Source organism: Trachypithecus francoisi, unplaced genomic scaffold (genome assembly GCF_009764315.1).
Source record: "Trachypithecus francoisi isolate TF-2019V2 unplaced genomic scaffold, Tfra_2.0 Lachesis_group21, whole genome shotgun sequence".
NCBI classification, from domain to species: Eukaryota; Metazoa; Chordata; class Mammalia; order Primates; family Cercopithecidae; genus Trachypithecus; species Trachypithecus francoisi.
Genome location: NW_022681467.1, coordinates 36,661,547 through 36,679,797, shown reverse-complemented (window position 1 = coordinate 36,679,797; position 18,251 = coordinate 36,661,547). Strand labels below are relative to the sequence as shown.

Here is an 18,251-nt window from a genome sequence, read left to right as displayed (position 1 = left end):
GGGTTCAAGTGATCCTCCTGTCTCAGGCTTCTGAAGTGCTGGAATTATAGGCATGAGCCACCATGCCCAGCCTAACAATATATTCTGAAGATCACTCTACTACAGTATGCAAAGATAGCTGTCATTTCATTTTATGGCTTCATAGTACTCCACTGTGTAAATATACCATAATTTATTCACATAATCCCCGTTGATGGATGTTTTGGTAGTTTCTAGCCCCTTGCTATTACAATGAGTGCTGCAACAAAGAGCCTTGTGTCAGACATTTGCCAGAGTATTTCTGGGATCAACTCATGGAAGTTGTATTGCTAAGTAAACGCATATGTAATATTGGCTTTTGAGATCCTAGCCCAAGAATGCTTTCTTTTTTATCAGTTATTTTTTAAATAGCAAAATCTATCAAGATTCCTTTCACTGTAAATTCACAATTTGTAACTGTAAATTTGTGAAGTACAAAGTGATGATATAATGTATGAATATAATGTGGAAGAATTAAGTCAAACTAGTTAAGACATCCACCACCTCAACAAGAATACTATCTGTGTGAGCTTTTTTCACCCTACCTCTCTGTGCATCAGTTTCTCATCTGCAAAATGAGAATAATAACAGTATCTACCTCAGGGAGTTGTTGGGAAGACTAAATGGGCTAGTTGTTTTAAAATGCTTAGAATAGGCTGGGCACGGTGGCTCATGCCTGTAATCCCAGCACTTTGGGAGGCTGAGATGGGCGGATGGCCTGAGCTTAGGAGTTCAAGACCACCCTGGGCAACAGGGTGAAACCCCGTCTCTACTAAAAAAAATACAAAAACTTAACTGGACATGGTGGCGGGCACCTGTAGTCCCAGCTACTTGGAAGGCTGAGGCAGCAGAATCGCTTGAACCCAGAAGGCGGAGGTTGCAGTGAGCCGAGATCGCGCCACTGCACTCCAGCCTGGGCGACAGAGGGAGACGCTGTCTCAAAAGGAAAACAAAACAAAACAAAACAAAAGAAAAAAAAAAAACAGAAGAAAAATTAGCTGGGCATGGTGGTGGGTGCCTATAATCCCAGCTACTTGGAAGGCTGAGGCAGGAGAATCACTTGAACCCGGAAGGTGAAGGTTGCAGTGAGCTGAGAAGGCACCACTGCTCTCCAGCCTGGGCAACAGAGTGAGACTCCATCTCAGTAAATAAATAAATAAATAAATAAATAAATAAATAAATAAATAAATAAAGTGCTTAGAATTTTCCTGGTACATGAAAAATGTTCAATAAATGTTAGTTGCATTTATTTTTATTAGCAAATGATAGAAAGTATGGAAATATGTGGACAGGTGGAACAATAGAGTTAGATGCTGCTATAAGTTTTTAAGAAGGGATTCTGGAGCTGTTCCTTCTGCCCCTACAGGAAAGGGAAGAATCGAATAACCCAGAAATGAAATTTGGAGATTAAATGAATAGGACAAGGACTAATGGCTTAATGTTAGCATAGACAATGGCCCCTAAGGCTCCAAATGCCCCTCTTCCGAATACTTGAGTGCTGGCTACACACTCTGACCTGTCTAGAGACTTAGATGCACTCTGGAGGAAGAGAGGAAGGAAGCAGTCGCTTGACCACATTTAACCTGAATTTATTCATAGTAGATCTCTGCCACTAGGCTGCATGGGCACTTGGGATAGAAATGAAATTCAGTTATACAAAAACAAGGTGTTTTATATATTCTTTTTTTTTTTTTGAGACGGAGTCTCGCACTCTCACCTAGGCTGGAGTGCAGTGGTGCCATCTCGGCTCACTGCAAGCTCCGCCTCCCGAGTTCACGCCATTCTCCTGCCTCAGCCTCCTGAGTAGCTGGGACTACAGCGCCTGCCACCACGCCTGGCTAATTTTTGTATTTTAGTAGAGATGGGGTTTCACCATGTTAGCCAGGATGGTCTCGATCTCCTGACCTTGTGATCCGCCCACCTCGGCCTCCCAAAGTACTGGGATTGTAGGCGTGAGCCATCGCACCCAGCCTTTATATATTCATTTTACATGAACTTATGGCCTATGAAATTCAACTCATTACAACATAATTATTGACTGATAGCCTGAGGCACAAGAGGAGGGTGTGAAAGAATGGAAGGAGTGGGAGGGAATAAAAGAAATATTGGAAGGCAGCTCTTTGTTCACCTTAGGGCTAGAGCTCTGATGTCCAATATGGTAGCCACTAACTACGTGAGTCCAATGGCTACCAAATTGGAAAACCTAGCTATAGAAATTTTCAGCATTGCACTGTTCTATTGCACAGTGCTGGGAATGTTGATTGGACGTGCACGGTAGGTGGCAGAGTGTAAACCCTGGTGCTGGAGGTCCATCCTGATATATTTATTTTTGGTTCTCAATAAATGGGCTCAAAATGGTCCTCTGAAGGTCCTGGACAGCTGCTTGCATCCACACAGCCATCCGAGTCTGTGTGTCAGACTTCTGCTCCTTCCTTCTTCCTCTAGGAAGTAACTGCCTGCAGCTCTAGCTCTTCATCCCCTTTCTTACAACCTGTTCCTCCAAAGTCATGCCCAGACTCATATCCTGGGTCTCCTTCCCAGGCTCTCAGGAGACTTCAGTCAAGCTGCTCTATTTGTCCTCTGTCATCTGCCTAGACTGAGTTAAGGTGGCTGGCAGGCTCCATGGAGTTGGAGGCAGACAGGGCACCCCCAGCTAGTTCCTCCTTAGTCTCTGCTGGCTCACTTCCTGTTTTTAATAGCTAGGTCCCTGGGCCTATCAAGGGGTGATGTAAGGCCTGTCTCTTCCCCAACACACCATGCTTACTTTGAAAACGGGGAAGTGGAACTGCTCAGTGTTCATGAGCTGAACTAATAGCGCCTTCTGTCCTGCAGTCCTCCCAGCCCTGAAACCTCCAGCTCTCAGTCCTACTCAGGTTCCCACACCCACCCCACAAAAAGCCTTGTCTGAGGCTTCCTCCAGAGTTGCAAGGTCTGGAGAGCTGGGTGCCACAGACCTAGAGGAAGTTTCCCTGCTCTGTTCTGCTTGGTTCTGCAGAGATGATGTGACCACCTCACTGCTATCCAATTTCCGCTCAATGAGTATTTGTTGGTCATCTGGGCCTGACCCTGAGGTCACCAGGGTCTGCAAGGCAGATGAAACCCCTGCTCCTTAGACATCTGTCCTAGTGGGGGAGACAGACAACAAAGAAGAAAAATGGGATCCTGGTGGAGGAGTTGGTTGGGGGCAGAATCTAATAGTGGAGGTTCTTTTGTGTTGGAGAGAGCTGGGTGTACTAGGCAGGGACAAGATGGAAAGGAGAGAGGAGGTGTATGCCTGACTGTGAGCACCATGAAGCCAGGGACTGTGCCCTATTTGCCTTCCATCGATTCCTCAGTGATTCCTTCCATTGATTCCGTTGATTCCTCCTCAGAGCAGGAGCTCATGAAGCACTGAATGAATGACCAACCAGTGCTGCTGAAACAGGCACAAAGCTGGGGGCTTCTGAGCTGGACTTGCCTCTGTGGTCCCCACGGCTGCCCTTGTTGCATGGGGCCTGGACCCCAGCCCCAGCCCAGCCATTTTGCTGCCACTTGGATTCATTCTCTGCAGTTTCCAGGTCTTTCCCTGAGCTACGGCCTCCAACCTATCCCAGCTCAGGGCCGGTATGGGTCTAGGCAGCTCTATCGAGCGCTTTCCTCACTTGGCAATTTGTGAAGTGGAGACATCAAGTGGTCAGATCCTGGAACGGCAGCAGTCGAGCTGTGCACGCAGAGCAAAGGCTCCCGAGCCCTCCTGCCAGGCTGAGCCCTGACGCAGTCACGATTAGTGCTGGATCCACACAGAACCTTATCCTGGCTGAGCCCAGATTCCAGCCATAGGAGAAACTCTAATCCTGATCACAGACTGAGACCTCCATCTCCTAATTAGGGGTCTAAGAGGGGTACTCCTAAACAATTCCCGTAATTTTACATTTGTACTGTAATGACCTGATACAACTTTTTTTTTTTTTTTTTTGAGACGGAGTCTCACTCTGTTGCCCAGGCTAGAGTGCAGTGGCCAGATCTCAGCTCACTGCAAGCTCCGCCTCCGGGGTTTACGCCATTCTCCTGCCTCAGCCTCCTGAGTAGCTGGGACTACAGGCGCCCGCCACCTCGTCCGGCTAGTTTTTTTTGTATTTTTTTAGTAGAGACGGGGTTTCACCGTGTTAGCCAGGATGGTCTCGATCTCCTGACCTCGTGATCCGCCCGTCTCGGCCTCCCAAAGTGCTGGGATTACAGGCTTGAGCCACCGCGCCCGGCCAGTGATACAACTTTAAAAACTTTTTTTTTTTTTTGGAAGGGTCACATATATTCAGAATTTTCCAAACTAAACATACCCATGCAACGAATGCTCATGGCTGGCAACCCAAACGCCTTCATTTTCATACTTCCTTCTACTCGCTACCTCCCCAAGGGTAACAACTTCTACATATTTGAAATCATACTGTGTATTCTTTTCTTTTTTTTTGAGGCAGGGTCTCACTCTGTCACCCAGGCTGGAGTGCAGTGGTGTGATCTTGGCTCACTGCAACCTCTGCCTCCCAGGTTCAAGTGATTCTCGTGCCTGAGTAGCTGGGACTACATGTGCGCGCCACTACACCCAGCTAACTTTTTGTATTTTTAGTGGAGACGGGGTTTCCATCATGTTGGCCAGGCTGTGTATATTCTTTTTGGTGTCTGGCGTCTTCTACTCAACATCATGTTGGTGAAATTCATCCACACTGATGTGTGTCCTTGTTGATTGGTTATACTTGGTGTGCAAAGTCAGTCCCCCGTATCCGTGGATTCTGTATCCATGGATTCAACCAACCACAGATTAAAGACATTTGAAAAAAAGTTATGTTTGTTCTGAACATGTACAGACCTTTTTCTTGTCACTCTTTTTTTTTTTTTTTTTTTTTGGCGACGGAGTCTCACTCTTTCACCCAGGCTAGAGGGCAGTAGTGCGACCTTGGGTCACTGCAACATTCATCCACCTCCCAGGTTCAAGTGATTCTCCTGCCTCAGCCTCCCAAGTAGCTGGGATTATAGGCATCCACCACCATGCCTGGCTAATTTTTGTATTTTTAGTATAGACAGGGTTTCACCATGTTGGCCAGGCTGGTCTTGAACTCCTGACCTCAGGTGACCTGCCCGCCTTGGCCTCCCAAAGTTGCTGGGATTACAGGCGTGATCCACCGCCCCCAGCCCTTGTCATTCTTTTCTCTTTTTTTTTGTTTCTTTTCTCTTTTTTTTGAGTCTCGCTCTGTCACCCAAACTGGAGTGCAGTGGCGCATCCGGCTCATTGCAAGCTCCGCCTCCTGAGTTCACACCGTTCTCCTGCCTCAGCCCCCCGAGTAGCTGGGACTATAGGAACCCACCACCACACCCAGCTAATTTTTTCTATTTTTAGTAGAGACAGGGTTTCACCGTGTTACCCAGGATGGTCTCCATCTCCTGACCTCATGATCTGCCTGCCTCAGCCTCCCAAAGTGCTGGGATTACAGGCGTGAGCCACCGCGCCTGGCCCATTATTTTTTTAAAATACAGTATAACAACTATTTCTATAGCATTTACATCGTATTAGGTATTACAAGCAATCTAGAGATGATTTAAAGTTTATGGGAGGATATGCATAGGTTATATTCAAATACAACACCATTTTATGTAAAAAACTTGAGCATTCCTGAATTTTTATATCTGTGGGAGTCCTGGAATCAATCCCCCATGGATACTGAGGGACAGCTGTATTTCATTGTGTGAATTTATACTGCAACTTAGTTATCTATTCTACTGTCAATGAGCATTTGGGTACTTCCATTTGGAGGTTATTGTAAGTAGTGCTGCCATGGATTTTGTAGTATATGTCATTTGGTGAACAGAGCTAAGCATCTCTGTACCTAAACGTGGAATTGCTGGGTTGTGGGGTTTGTATTGATTTAGCTTCAGTAGATGTTAACAGATAGTTTTCTGAAGTAGTTATACCAATTTACATGCCCCACTCAGGGTATGCCAATTCCATTTGTTCTACACCCTTACACTGTCCATTCTAGACTTTTTGTCTTTTCTACTGTAGACTTTCTGGGTGATATGTACTGATGATATCACTCTTGGATGGACCTGCAATGCAGATGAGCTTATGTGCAGATGTATCAATTTTATTATTACTAAATGGAAGGGATTTTAATGGAACTGGCCCTGCTATCTTATAATTGACATTGAAAAGGGATCCCGCCGGGCGCGGTGGCTCAAGCCTGTAATCCCAGCACCTTGGGAGGCCGAGACGGGCAGATCACGAAGTCAGGAGAGCGAGACCATCCTGGCCAACACGGTGAAACCCTGTCTCTACTAAAAAATACAAAAAAAAAAAACTAGCTGGGCAACGTGGCGGGCGCCTGTAGTCCCAGCTACTCGGGAGGCTGAGGCAGGAGAATGGCATGAACCCGGGAGGTGGAGCTTGCAGTGAGCTGAGATTGCGCCACTGCACTCCAGCCTGGGCGGCAGAGCGAGACTCTGTCTCAAAAAAAAACAAAACCCAAATAAAAGATTTTAGTCATTTTGGCAAAATTTTTTAAATCTCTGAAATTCATAAACTCATAAAGGACTGCTTCCATCACCTAACTGCTTATTCTTAGTAACTTTTTTTTTGGAGACAGGGTTTCAGTCTGTCGTCCAGGCTGGAGTGCAATGGCAGTCTCAGCTCACTGCAGCTTCCACCTCACGGGCTCAAGTGATTCTCCATCCTCAGCCTCCCAAGTAGCTGGGATTACAGGTGTATACCACCACACCTGGCCAATTTTTGTATTTTTAGTAGAGATGGGGTTTCACCATGTTGGCCAGGCTGGTCTTGAACTCCTGGCCTCAAGTGATCCACCCACCTTAGCCTCCTAAAGTGCTGAGATTACAGGCATGAGCCACCGAGCCACCGTACCCAGCCAAAAACTCTTACCTGATCAGACATTTTGTTGCACTTAAGCTTGGAAGATTCAATAGGGAGTAAATTTTTGCTAAATTGGGATTTAGCATTATTTGTTTTATGTATGTGCGTGCGTGTATATATACATGAGTAATATACAAGAGTATACTAGTGTACTACTCTTATAGCATATGTCCATTGATGAACATAGGTAGGCATTTCTGTACTTAGAAGTGTGTATATACACACACATACATTTATATTATATTATATTCACACATGCACACACACACACACACACGGTATTAATTGAAGAGTGTTATAAGACACAGCTTTAGGAAACTAGTTGCCAAATTTTTTCTTGATCTTACTGAGCACAGTGTTTGTTTATTTGGCCCAAAGAAGCAATGGCCCACGGACCATTTTGGGGAGCTGACTTCTATCTATAAAATGGTTCCAAGCAAAGAAACACTGGCGTTCCCAGGGTTCCAGATCCATCTTCTACATCGCCCCAATTCCCACTTTACCTGACTTGCTGGCACCGTGTCTGGGCTCTGAGGCATGGAGACCATGCAGAATGGATGAGGCAGAAATGACCAGAAGACTCTCCAGCTGCCAGTGTGCAGAAGCCATCACAACTGGTAACCAATCAAGTATCATACTTGGAAAACACTTCTTTTTTTTTTTTTTGAGACAGAGTTTCACCCTTGTTGCCCAGGCTGGAGTGCGGTGGTGTGATCTCAGCTCACTGCAAGCTCCACGTTCCGGTTTCAAGCAATTCTCCTGTCTCAGCCTCCCAAGTAGCTGGGATTACAGGTGCCTGCTACCATGCCTGCTAATTTTTGTATTTTTAGTAGAGACGAGGTTTCACCATGTTGGCCAGGCTGGTCTCGAACTCCTGACCTTGTAATCCACCTGCCTTGGCCTCCTAAAGTGCTGGGATTACAGGCGTGAGCCACCATGACTGGCCAAAACAATTATTTTAGCTAAAAGTCATACATTTCCTCTTATTTAAATGACAGGCTGATTTTTGTCTCTGCTTACAGGAAACGCATACCTAGGAAGTGGTCAACCTTCATAGTCTAAAGGAGGAAGTGGTCAAATACCAAGATCAAAATCTGGTTTATTAATCACTGGGCAGGAGTGTGTAGAGGAAGCCAGGCTGGGAAATGGAGACCCTGTTAGGGACCACATCAAATCCAGGTTACAATCAAGCGTTGGTACCTAAAAGCTGTTTCTCTTCACCTGGAGACTTTTCACTTCTTTACTCTGGACAGGCTTGGCTGGTCCCAGCATTTGACAACATTTAACTGCATTTAACTCTCAAAGGCAATCTTTTCACCCTCATTTCTATTTCATTTCAAGGACTAACAATTTCAAGAGTGAAAAAAACAGGGGGATGAAGAAATAGGGACAAAGGGGAAATGAGAGAAGAAAAGTTAAGAGCCGTTAAGGGAGAGGTTAGCGCAAGCAATGCAGTTTATAGACTCCTAGGTACTTGGAAACCATGGGCCACAAATCTGACTCTGAGCTTTCTAGCAGCCACTGTGAAAAGGGAAATGTGATCCATCACATGATTCATAAAGCTTGTCAGGTAAAAAGCAAAACAGTTTTCCCCCAGAGAAAATGCCTATTCCTATCATTAAGATTTGGAAGAAATTTCTTCTGGGGCACACAGAGAGACACGGTGCCAGAAAGTCAGGTTAAGTGGGAATTGGGGCGGTGTGGAACGTGGATCTGGAACCCAGGAATTCCAGTGTTTCTTTGCTTGGAACCATTTTATACTTTCTGCAGATCTAGAAGACAGCTCCTCGAAAGGGTCCCTGGGCCACTTCTTCTTTGGGCCATCTCAGGACGTAAAGAAATGGCCTTTTGAATCACAAGTGAGCAAGGAGGTAAGAAGTACTTCGTGACCTGGGTTACTCCCAGCAGGTGAAGCTTGATATTGGCTGCTGTCCTTTACCCTAGACCCCGGACGGGTAACACGGGTGAATGTTGGGACTACAGAGAGGTGAGCGTAATATCTTGCTCACTGGAAAGACCCAAAGAGATAATTCACCCCTTTTCTTTATCTTCTGATGGGACTTTTGGCCAAAATTCTTTTTGGACTGAGAAATGATTTTTTTGGTTCCAGAGTCCGTCTCTTAGGAGAGCACAGCGGGGGAGATTCACAGCATCTTAAGAGTTTATCACATTAGGCTCCTGGGGCAGGCAGAAGCGTGGCCCCCAAAGATATTTTGCATCCAAACTGCCAGAACCTGCAAATACTTTACCTTAGCATGGTCCAAGGGACTTTGCAGATGTGATTAAGCTAAGGATCTTGAGACAGGGAGATGATCCTGGATTATCTGGCTGGGCCCAGTGTAATTGCAAGATCCTTATAAGAGGAAGGCAGGATGAAAGTCAGAGAAAGAGTTGTGCTGATAGTGTCAGAGGTCAAGGCTTGGCGTGGTGGCTCATGACAGTAATCCCAGCACTTTGGAGGCTGAGGCGGGTGGGTTGCTTGAGCCCAGGAGTTTGATACCAGCCTGGGCAACACAGAGAGATCCTGTCTCTACAAAAAATACAAAAAGTTAGCTGGATGTGGTGGAGCATGCCTGAAGTCCAGCTACTTGGGAGGCTGAGGTGGGAGGATCACATGGGCCCAAGAAGCCAAGACTTCAATGAGCAGTGATTGCGCCACTGCACTCCAGCCTGGGGACAGAGTGAGATCTTGTCTCAACAACAACAACAACAACAACAACAACAAGTAGAATCAAAGGTCAGAGTGATTCAATGGCTGGCTTGAAGATGGATAAGGGCCACAAGCCATGGAATGTGGGTGGCCTTTAGAAGCTGGAAGAGGCAAGGAACACATTTTATCCTGGAGCCGCCGGGAAGAATGCGGCTCTGCAGAAACCTTGATTTTTAGCCCTGTTCTGACTTGCAGGACTGTAAAATACTGTGTATTGTTTAAGTGGTTAAGTTGTTACAGCAGCAATGGGAACTGAACACAACCCCCAACACACACACACACGCACACACTCTCAGCATTTGAAATATGCCTTGCGGACTTTTCCTCATCTAGCTAAATATATCCAGCTGTATAGAGAAAAGTAGTGTCTGGGGGGCTGGGGTTTGGTCATTTAGAGCCCAGAGCTGCCAGAGCCTGTCCAGGCACGTTCCGAGGAGAGAGGGTTGGAGCCAATAGATTTCCAGTATCTCTAGAGCTGCTGGTCAGGGTGGCCCCCATGGAATGTATTTGGCTCCCCCAATCTGATGCCGAAAACATCCATTCTTTCTGGCTCTGAATCCAGGGCTGCTCATGGGGAGAGAATGCACTGCTCTGGCCAGTGGTAAAATGCTGGTCTCTGCTGCACATTCACCTTGGCCTGTGCACTGACAGTAATAGCAGCATGTGTTGAGAACTTACTCTGTGCCAACACTTTGCATGGGGGATCTCATGGAATTCTTACCAGGACTTCGTGCAGCTGGCTCTGCTTGACCGTAGGCTGTCAGTGTGACCTTCAGAGTGACCAGCAAAGCCTGGGATTTGGTTGCCCAATTGCAGCTCTGTGCTGAGAAGGCCTCAGGGTGCCAGCATGAATACCCTTGGGGAGTAACACATCCATTTCTGTCTTAGTTCAGGCTGCTATAACAGAATACCATAGACTGGGTGGCTGAAATAACAGAATTTTATTTATCATGGTTTTAGAGGCTGAGATGTCCAAGTTCAAGGTGCTGGAAGATTCAGTATCTGGTGGGGACACTCTTCTTGCTTTGCAGAGGGCTGTGTTCTTGTTGTATCCTCACATGGTAGAGAGGGGGAGAGCTAGCTACTGATTGATTGAAAGAGAGAGAGAGAGGCATCTCTTATGTTTCTTCTCTTCTCTTCTTCTTCTTTTTTTTTTTTTTTGAGACGGAGTCTCTTGCTCTGTCGCCGAGGCTGGAGTGCAGAAAGGCAATCTCGGCTCACTGCAAGCTCCGCCTCCCGGGTTCCCACCATTCTCCTGCCTCAGCCTCCTGAGTAGCTGGGACTACAGGCGCCCGCCACCACGCCCGGCTATTTTTTTTGTATTTTTAGTAGAGACGGGGTTTCACTGTGTTAGCCAGGATGGTCTCGATCTCCTGACCTCGTGATCTGCCCACCTCAGCTTCCCAAAGTGCTGGGATTACAGGCGTGAGCCATCGTGCCTGGCCTGTTTCTTCTCTTTTCATGATTTTTTCTTTTTTTTTTGCTTTTTTTTCCCTCTCTTTTCTTGTTTTCTTTTTGTGTTTCTTCTTAAAAGGGAACTAATCCCATTCATGAGAGCCCCACCTTCATGACCTAATCACCTCTCAGAGGTCTCATCTCTTAATACCATCCCGTTAGGGATTAGGCTTCAACATATTAATTTTGGGGAGGACACAAACATTCAGTTCATAGTAACTTTGATCTTTCTCTTTCTTGATTTCTGTAGTTGGAATTCCTGAAAGCTGCCTTGACTCCTCCTAGAACAATGTGGGACATAAATAAACAAGTAGATGGTAATTAAAACATCTGACTGTTGGGTGGACACAAACTGGTCCTCTAATCCTAACCTCATACTAAATTTTAGTGTGATTCTCCCCTTGATCTCTGACCCTGGTCCTATACTGACTGCTAATCCCACATGGAGTGGGACAACCTCCTCTCAGTTGACATGAGTAGCTTGTTGATGGATGGGTTGTGCCAGATGCTAGTCTAAGTGTTTTACATTTATTCATGGATTTAATCTTCCCAATGGCCCTAGGGATAGGCATTATTATAACTTCTGCTTTAGAATGAATATGATTATATAGTCTTTTTATTTTTATTTATTTTTGAGACAGGGCCACACCTTGTCACCCAGGCTGGAGGGCAGTGTCGTGATCTCGGCTCACTGCAGTCTCAACCTCTCAGGCTCAAGTGATTCCCCCACCTCAGTCTCCTGAGTAGCTGGGACTACAGGCACATGCCACCATGCCTAGCTAATTTTTTTTTTTTAATGTTTGATAGAGATGGGGTTTCACCATATTGCCTAAGCTAGTCTTAAACTCTTGGACGATGCTTCCGCCTCAGCCTCCCAACCAAAGTGCTGGATTACAGGTGTGAGCCACCATACCCAACTGTTTTTTTTTTTTTTTTTTTTGAGATGGAGTCTTGCTCTGTCGCCCAGGCTGGAGTGCAGTGGTGCGATCTTGGCTCACTGCAAGCTCCACCTCCCGAGTTCACGCCATTCTCCTGCCTCATCCTCCTGAGTAGCTGGGACCACAGTCACCCGCCACCATGCCCGGATAATTTTTTGTATTTTTAGGAGAGACGGGGTTTCACCGAGGATGGTCTCGTTCTCCTGACCTCGTGATCCGCCCTTCTCGGCCTCGCAAAGTGCTGGGATTACAGGCGTGAGCCACAGTGCCTGGCCACCCACCTGTTTTTAAAGTATTAAATTGAGCTTCAGACTCTGTTTGAAATAGATACAAATAATATATTAAATTAATTAATTAATTCACTCATTCGTTCACCAAACATGTATCGCGTTCCTGCTTTCTACAAGGCCAAGGGTCAAGTCCTGGGGATACCAGAAGATAAGGCAGATGCAGGAGGGGGCTCCAACCTGCAAAGCTGATGGCCCAGTTTAATCTCCTCCCCATCTGCTTCAGCTCAGTGGCAGCTCCCTTCCCAGGTGGGATATCGAGGGGTACCATGTTGACTTCTTAGTTTCAGGCAAAGGCCTTTTCCCAGACGCTCCTTCCACTCTAGAGAACAGAAGAGTCAGGGAGGTGCTAAGAAACAGAAGTGAAACTTCATTAGATGATCTGGTGAATTTGAATGCATTGTCATCTTCAGAGCTGGGGGTGAAAGAGCGTGGGCTTGGCTACCACTTCTGAGAGCAGCGCATGGGCTTTGCACAGGGGACAAGTGCTGGGGCTATGCCCAAGTGGGTACCAAGACCAGCAAGTGTCCCTTGCATGTCCATCTTCCCCTTTCTCACAGGAAGGGCAGGTGGATGGGAAGTCAGGCTGTTTTAACTTAGCTGTTTCCCTAGCAGCAAACTCAGCAGGTGTCAGCAACTATTTGTTCAATGAACAGATGAACCTCACTTGGGTTTCAAGCCCAGCTGGGCAATTTAGCAGCTGTGTGGCCCTGAGAAAACTGCTTTCTTCTCTGAGTTTTCCCTTTGTCATCCATCAAGAGAGGACAGTGAAACCTACTAGTGTTTATTCAGTATTTCAATCTTGTAAAAAAAAAAAAGCGCTTTTTAAAATGTAAAATAAACATAGATAAAGAAAATCACCAAGACAAATGTATGGTTTAAAGAGTTATAAAGCAAATATCTTTGTAACCACTGCCCAATTTAAGATATAAAACTTTGCAAGCACCCTCCCCAAGTTTCCCTTCCCGATCTTAGCCCCCTTACTCCCTCCACCGTGAACTAGTAACATGACTTTTATAGTAATCACTTTCTGGCAATACTTTGTTTTATCACCTAAGTGTGTATTTCTAGATACTATTGCTTAGTCTTGCCCACAAAGGAAAAGATACATCCTTGTAGTCCCAGCTACTCAGGAGGCTGAGATAGGAGAATTACCTGAGCCTAGAGAGGTTGAGGCTACAGTGAGCCGTGATTGTGCCACTGCACTCTAGCAGAGGCAACAGGGTGAGATCCTGTCTCAAAAAAGAGATTTTTTTTTTCTTTTGAGACAGAGTCTCGCTCTGTTGCCCAGGCTGCAGTGCAGAGGTGCGATCTCGGCTCACTGCAAGCCCCGCCTCCCGGGTTCATGCCATTCTCCTGCCTCAGCCTCCCAAGTAGCTGGGACTAAAGGCACCCGCCACCACACCCAGCTAATTTTTTGTATTTTTACTAGAGACAGCATTTCACTGTGTTAGCCAGGATGGTCTCAATCCCCTGACCTCGTAATCTGCCCACCTCAGCCTCCCAAAGTGCTGGGATTACAGGCGGGAGCCACCGTGCCCAGCCAAGAGATATATCTTTAAAGCCTCTTTTATTTATTTATTATTTATTTCACTTTTTTTCTTTTTAAAGAAATGGAGTCTTGCTTTGTCATCCAGGCTGGAGTGCAGGGGTGCCATCACAGATCATTGCAGCCTTGGACTCCTCAACTCAAGTGATCCTCATGCCCCAGCCTCCTTGGTAGCTGGGACTACAGGTGCATGCCATCATTCATGCCTTGCTTAAGGTCTCTTTTAATCTATAAGTTTCCCCCTATCCTTTCTTTTCCTTATCAGTTATCTGTTTAGCCAGTAGAGTTTCCCACCATCTGCATTTTGCTGACTGCATCGTCCCCATGCAGGTCTATGTGTTCCTCTGTCCTCTGTGCTTCCTGCAACTTGGCACCTGGACTCAGAGGCTTGATCAGACTTGGGGCCAGTCCCTTTGGCCACATTCTCAGTAGGCTTGTGTTTCATCTGGAAGCACATTATGTTGGATCATCCTCCCTTTATGTTGGCAACTGTTGATGCTCGTCATGGGTAAGTCCGTTAATTCATCGGGGATAGCAAAGTGATAGCATTCCAGTCCTATCTTTTCTTTTTCATGTATGAGGAGAAATACTTTTAGAAAGTGACACTCCCCCTCACTTACTCTGTTACTCGGTGGTACAATTCATATAGGAAAGGCAGAATAAATGCTTGATTCTATTTACCAATGTTCAAGAGAATTAATTAGTTATTTGTCATTATTTGAAAGAGACCAATAAGATCTCTTTCAATATCATTATAAGCTCTAGGATTTAACCATATTTGATGGATTACAATCAGTTATAAGAATTATTCTTTTTTGGCTGGGCGCAGTGGCTCATGCCTGTACTCCTAGCACTTAGGGAGGCTGAAGCAGGAGGCTCACTTGAACCCAGGAGTTCAAGATCAGCCTGGACAACACAGTGAAACCTCGTCTCTGCAAAAAATACAAAAATTAGCTGGGCACACTGGTGTGTGCCTGTAGTCTCAGCTACTCAGGAGGCTGAGGTGGGAGGATTGATTGAGCCCAGGAGGTCGAGATTGCAATGAGCTGTGATGGTGCCATTGAGCCTGGGTGAGAGAGCGAGACCCTGTCTCAGAACAACAACATGAAGCTGGGGCATGAGGATCACTTGAGTTCAGGAGTTCAAGGCTACAGTGATCTGTGATGGCACCCCTGCACTCCAACCTGGGTGACAAAGCGAGACTCCATTTCTTTAAAAAAAAAAAAAAAAAGTGAAATAAATAAGAGAGAGCGAGACCCTGTCTCAAAACAACAACAACAAAGAGAACAAAGAGTTCTTCTTTTTTTATTGACTTTTTTTTTTTTTTTTTTTTAGATAGAATCTGGCTCTGTTACCCAGGCTGGCTGGAGTGCAGTGGCACCGTCTTGACTCACTGCAGCCTCCACCTCCCGGGTTCAAGTGATCCTCATGCCCCAGTCCCCCGAGTAGCTGGGATTACAGGCACACGCCACAATGCCCAGCCAACTTTGGTATTTTTAATATAGACGGGGTTTCACCATGTTGGCCAGGCTAGTCTCAAACTCCTGGTCTCAAGTTATCTGCCTGTCTTGGCCTCCCAAAGTGCTGGGATTACAGCCATGAGCCACCACACCCCGCCAAGAATTCTTTTTTTTTTTAAAGTTTTTTTAAAATTAATTTAAGCCACAGTTTCTATAAGAATTACTCTTTTTGAAACCCAAATGGCCCCATTCTTGCCAATGAGAGCCTCTTTAGGTTGGCTCTTGAGTCCTTTCACTATAACCCTAGTCGTCTCTGAGACAGTCATCTCTGATGCCGTGCTTTCTGTATGACAGGATGTACCAAATTCATCTGCATTCATAATGTTCTGCTCCAGACCTGGAATCAGCTTTTTCTCCAGGAAGTCCTTTTATTTTTATATATTTTTTGAGATGGGGTCTCACTGTGTCACCCAAGCTGGAATGCAGTGGTGCCATTCATTATGGCTCACTGCAGCCTTGACCTCCTGGGCTCAATTGATCTTCCCACCTCAGTCTCCTGAGTAGCTGGGACTACAGGCATGCACCAATATGCCCAGCTAATTTTTGTATTTTCTGTAGAGAGGGGGTTTCTCCATGTTGCCCAGGCTGGTCTTGAACTCCTGGGCTCAAGCAATCCACCTGCCTTGGCCTCCTAAAGTGCTGGGATTACAGGGGTGAGCCACTGTGCCTGGCCCCTTTTTATTTTTAAATGGAAAATAGGGTTGCATGACCACTGTCTGGATGCTAGGGATGCAAATGGCTACTGATTTGGTTATTGGGAAATGTATTTTATCACACACACACCTTTCAGCCAGAAACCAGGAGGATAGTACCCTGAGTTCATACTAATAATTCCAATTCACACTTGGGGTTTTTTTTTTTTTTTTTTTTGAGACGGAGTCTTGCTCTGTCGCCCAGGCTGGAGTGCAGTGGCCGGATCTCAGCTCACTGCAAGCTCCGCCTCCTGGGTTCACGCCATTCTCCTGCCTCAGCCTCCCGAGTAGCTGGGACTACAGGCGCCCGCCACCTCGCCCGGCTAGTTTTTTTGTATTTTTTAGTAGAGACGGGGTTTCACCATGTTAGCCAGGATGGTCTCGATCTCCTGACCTCGTGATCCGCCCGTCTCAGCCTCCCAAAGTGCTGGGATTACAGGCTTGAGCCACCACGCCCGGCCACACTTAGGTTTTTCACTTAATCTTTTCTATGTTACATCTCTCCTTTCTTCCATATTGAGAATCAGACCCTCAATAATACAGGAGATGATAGAATTAAAACAATCTGTAATTACTTATTTTCTTTATCCCACATTACACATGCAATGGTCTCAAGATGACAGCAGTAATAGCATCAAGATAATTACTGGAAACAGTTTAAAACATTTTTTTTTTTTTTGAATGTGCTCTTCCCATTATTCCTATTTCAAAAGTGGTCTTGTAGTGCAGTGGTCCCCAACCTTTTTGGCATCAAGGACCAGTTTTGTGGAAGACAGTTTTTCCATGGATCGGGGTAGGGGATGGTTTTGGGATGATTCAAGCACATTGCATTTATTATGCTCTTTATTTCTATTATTATCACATTGTAATAGATAATGAAATAATTATACAACTCTCCATAATGTAGAATCAGTGGGAGCTCTTGCTTGCTTTCTTGTAACTTGATGGTTCCATCTGGGGATGATGGGAGACAGTGATAGATCATCGGGCATTAGATTCTCACAAGGAGCCTGCAACCTAGATCCCTTGCATGCATGGTTCACAATAGGGTTCACACTCCTGTGAGAATCTAATTTGCTGCCACTGATTTGACGAGATGTGCAGCTCAGGCGGTAATGAGAAATGGGGATCAGCTGTAAATACAGATGAAGCTTCGCTTGCTTGCCTGCTGCTCACCTCCTGCTGTGCAGCGTGGTTCCTAACAGGCCACAGACCAGTACCAGTCCATGGCCAGGGGGTTGGGGACCGCTGTTGTAGGAGGTGGAGCAAGATGGCTGAATAGAAGGCTCCATCTCCCCATCCCCCACAGGAACATAAAATTTAACAACTATCTATACACAAAAAAGCACCTTCATCATAAGAACCAAAAAGTGGGTGAGCACTCACAGTACCTGGTTTTAACTTCATACCGGTGAAAGAGGCAAAGAAGAGGGTAGGGAAGACAGTCTTGAGTTGCTGATGCCACCTGTCCCCATGCCATGGCAGTGGCTGTGTGGCGTGGAGAGAGAATCTCTGTGCTTGGAAGAGGGAGAGCGCAGCTATTGTGAGACATTGCATTGAATTTGATGCTGCTTTGTCACAATGAAAGTAAAATTGAACTGAATTCAGCTGACGGCTGATGATGGCGAGAATATTTAGACCAGCCCTAGCCAGAGGAGAATTGCCCAAGGGAGTTGCCTAACCCAGTGTATGGAACTTGAGTTTCAGCAAACCTCACCACCATGGGGGTAAAGTGCTCTGGGCTGTAAATAAACTTGAATGGCAGTCAAGGTCAGAAGGACTGCAGTTCCTAGGCAAGTCCTAGTGCTGAGCTGGGCTCAGAATCAATGGACATGGAGGGCACATGACCTACTGAGACACCAGCTGGGGCAGCTAAGGGAGTACTTGCACCACCCCTCCCCCAGCTCTAGGCAGCACAGCTTGCAACTCCAAAAGAGACTTCTTCCTTCCACTTGAGTTGCGGAGATGGAAGGGTAAAGAGGACTTTGTCTTGCTTCTTGGATGCCGGTTCAGCCACAGTAGGATAGGGTACCAGTTAGGGTAATGAGGTCCCCATTCCAGGGCCTATCTCTCAGATGATATTTCTAGACACACCCTAGGCTAGAAGGGAGTCTACTGCTTTGAAGGGAAGGACTCAGTCCTAGCAGGATTCATTACCTGCTGATTAAAGAGTCCTGGAACCTT

The 18,251-nt window shown here is 46.0% G+C and overlaps 1 long non-coding RNA gene across 1 annotated transcript in view; it reads right to left on the bottom strand.

Moving 5' to 3' along the window:
- The window catches only part of LOC117068776, a 48,410-nt gene extending 30,584 nt beyond the window's left edge, over positions 1-17,826 (bottom strand). The window contains exon 1 of the long non-coding RNA XR_004431233.1: positions 17,459-17,826. This is a non-coding gene — a long non-coding RNA (uncharacterized LOC117068776). The remainder of the gene's footprint in view (positions 1-17,458) is intronic.
- Positions 17,827-18,251: the final 425 nt, after the last annotated feature.